The sequence below is a fragment of the Lolium rigidum genome, chromosome 2 (genome assembly GCF_022539505.1).
Source record: "Lolium rigidum isolate FL_2022 chromosome 2, APGP_CSIRO_Lrig_0.1, whole genome shotgun sequence".
NCBI lineage: Eukaryota > Viridiplantae > Streptophyta > Magnoliopsida > Poales > Poaceae > Lolium > Lolium rigidum.
The window spans coordinates 108,952,362-108,955,581 of NC_061509.1; the positions used below are offsets into that span (position 1 = coordinate 108,952,362).

Here is a 3,220-nt window from a genome sequence, read left to right on the forward strand (position 1 = left end):
TAACAAATAGTACCTCTATTGTCTGTTCCGATTTAAATCAAACGCCATTCAGTGGAAACAACTTGCGTACATACTCACTTGTGGTGCTAGTGTGCTACTACTCGCAGTCATTAAATCGGAATGGAGCTAGTAGTAGAAAAGATTCATAAGGATTCCAAGCCTCCAAAAGTAAAACAGAAATCTTTCTAAACAAAGAGGCCCAAATGAGGATGCTGCATATGGTGAAACAATTATCTATGATGACGGGAGCATATTTATTGTAGCTTCAACAGATCACTTTGTATGTCATCGATGCTGGTTGGCAGAGCTTAAACCTCACTGCTTAAATGGGATGTAATCGCATGGTCAACATCTCAGATTGTATAATCCCACGTAGCCACAGCTGTCATCTTTGGGGATTCTTACATCATGGAACAAAAATCATTGCCCACAAGAAGCAAATAAGGTACCACATGTTCTAGGGACAAAACTCATTTTGGCTCGCGAAGAGCACTCCTGCTCTGGCTTATCCATCCAATCTGATTCAGATGGTGTTCTCCCCTGTAGAAAAACGGGTTAAACTGAAGATTGGCAACGTTATATATACATACAATGCATGTGTAATCTAGTACTTTTTTCTTTAGAACCCGTAGGAGAGCTGCACGTCATTGTATTCAGCTCAAAGGCAGGACCAAGATGTCCAAAACAAAACGACAACAGAACAAGAAAAAAGAGAGAAAAGAGGTCAATGCAGAACCTGAAAAAAGACCACCCAAAACGCCACCACTTTGGGGGCTCAAAGACAAGCCAGGGCTACTCTATTGCTCTCGGCTGCCCACCTCTACAAGCCACCCACGCGTGCCCCTCATCAAGGGGCATGCTCAAAACAGAGCTAGCAGGAGCGCGCTTGTCTTCGAAGATGCAATAATTTATCTCCAGTCAAAGGCTCAGCATGATTAAGGAATTAACCTTTTCATGATTGGCCACCGCAAAACGTCTTGAAGCATCAGGCCACCACGAATCGATCTCAGCATGCAATGGTGTAATCTAGTACTCTATGCAAAAGCTGTTACAGCCTTACAGGGGTTGAAGGCAAAAGAACTGAACGTGAACAGAGCCAAAAAATTAATAATGATAAGGAAAACCCTGTTGAGGTAAATTTATCTCAGTCAATCATGTAATAAGATAATATCTGTCTTTTCTGTTAGGCCCCACATTGACTAGCTAAGGACATTATGCATATGTCAAAAGAATATTTCTATATTAGAGTAAAGTACATTAGACAGCAGCATAATGATATCACACACTAGTCATCAATAATCCTGCACCTACCATCATTTCAAAGAGGGTTTCATGTGCATAAAATGTCCACAGACCTTAGCTATTAGCGACCCTAGACTATGATTTTTTTTGTTTGACACATATAGATGGTTCTGGTAATAATATTCCCCCACCCAAAAAGCTAATCATCAAAGGGAAGGCATGGATATTCCTAGACCATAGTGCTCAAGTTCTTCTCAGTGGCAACTGCAGTCATGCATCTGCGAGTGTATTCCCACATCAGGATGCAGCAGCCTTCTCTAACTGATCACACATTCCATGTATTCTTATAGGGCCGAAGGGAGTAATTCTGTCGGTGTCCTTGGATCCCATGCAAACTTTGTATCACCCGGTGCCCCCCACTCCAATGCAAGCTAACTCCACCTTCATGTGGTATCAGAAGTTCAGAACAAGGTGATCTTGACTCATTGCCTAGCAGTCACACTCAAAAACTTCCACTGATAGAAGAGGAAAAACCTCCACTTTTGTGGCAGCATGCACAAACCAGACACTAGATCTCTTAGACTTAAGTCATCTAATAGCCACACACCTTACCTGGACGGTCCTGGAGCCCAACTTCCACAAGATTAGGCTGCCGCTAGTCTTCCCACAGCCCAGACAATTCTCAGCGCTGCTACTCAAGAAGCCTTAAGATACTGTTTCCTAGAGGGTGATGTGCTGTGTCTGGATTCTTGCGTCCTGGCTTCTCTACAAGATCCTGATTGAGCAGAGCCCATGAAGCTAACTGCCATTCTGCCACCTTGCCATGCCTTCGATGATTACCTTTTCGAGTGAACTTTACATTAGAATAAGTACTAATGACATGGATATCTGTCGGACAACAGCTCTTGACAAATTAAGAAAAGTACCCATTTTACGCTCATGCGTTACTAATTTCTGTCAGACATAAGTAAATATTCAGCGCCAAATTGGCCTAAGACCATATCCATTCTTAGGACGCCATTTCACTACAAGTTTCTTAAAAGCGTGGAATTCCCAAGACAACACACATCCATACATCAAGCCATACTAATGATATACCAAAATAACACTTTAACTAAAGTGATCTTTTGGCTATTCCCATAATTTAACTAGATGCCAACTATCTGCAAGCTCAAAAAGGAGACGACTTTATTGAATCAAACAATGCAAGTGTGCCCATAGAAAACAAACAGATACAAGCAAAAAGTGTTTATTTTTCATGCCCTTTTACGTGCCTATAGAATCATATCATAAATGGCATCATCAAAGGACCATATACAAGATCCGGTTCCATGGTGTAGTGGTTATCACTCCAGACTTTGAATCTGGCAACCTGGGTTCGAATCCCGGTGGGACCTAACTTTTTTTCAAGATAAGAACAAGAGTTCAGACAAAGAAAGCAGGAAAACTATTGTCTTCTTGCATTGCATGTTTATGGTGGACTTTACAATTCGCACCAAAACTGGGCCAGGTCCCTATATCTGAAATCCTAGGTAGAACTTGTGCCTTCTTAGGAAAGCCTTCTACTTATCACACATTACTGTACAAATGAATGATTAAAGCTACATTTGGAGATCGTGCAATGGCCAAGACAAGAAAAATTCATACTCCTAGTCTTGATGACAAACCTAAATATACTTAAAATGAAGAGGTCCAATTGGGTATTCCCATAATAAACCTTCCACACAGATCTAGGGAAGACCAAATCTAAGAAACAATAATCAGAAAAAATGGCCATGCATATCCTTATTAAATAAGATGCTACAGCTACTTAACCTCTTCTAAAGCAATAAAATAATTATTTTCTTCATACCACCAATTTTCTCAATGGACGGTTATTTGAACTCTCAAAGCCTGAGATAGTAATCATGAAACAGAGGTAGTACATGCAAGCTTAAAAGGGAACACAATTTTGTTGTAAGTAGCCAAGAAGATGCCA

General features: G+C 40.8%; 1 long non-coding RNA gene and 1 other non-coding gene across 3 annotated transcripts; one reads left to right on the plus strand and one right to left on the minus strand.

Annotated features, from left to right (window-relative positions):
• On the minus strand, positions 1 to 3,213 carry LOC124687079. 2 transcript variants are annotated; one of them, XR_006998076.1, is made up of 2 exons: positions 1,855 to 3,213; positions 1 to 1,683 (listed from the first exon to the last, which is right to left on the minus strand). It is a non-coding gene; the product is annotated as an uncharacterized LOC124687079 (long non-coding RNA). The 2 variants fall into 2 exon arrangements; XR_006998075.1 differs by having other exon boundaries at positions 1,850 to 3,213.
• Positions 2,568 to 2,639, plus strand: TRNAQ-UUG. Its single transcript has one exon. It is a non-coding gene; the product is annotated as a tRNA-Gln (tRNA).
• Positions 3,214 to 3,220: the final 7 nt, after the last annotated feature.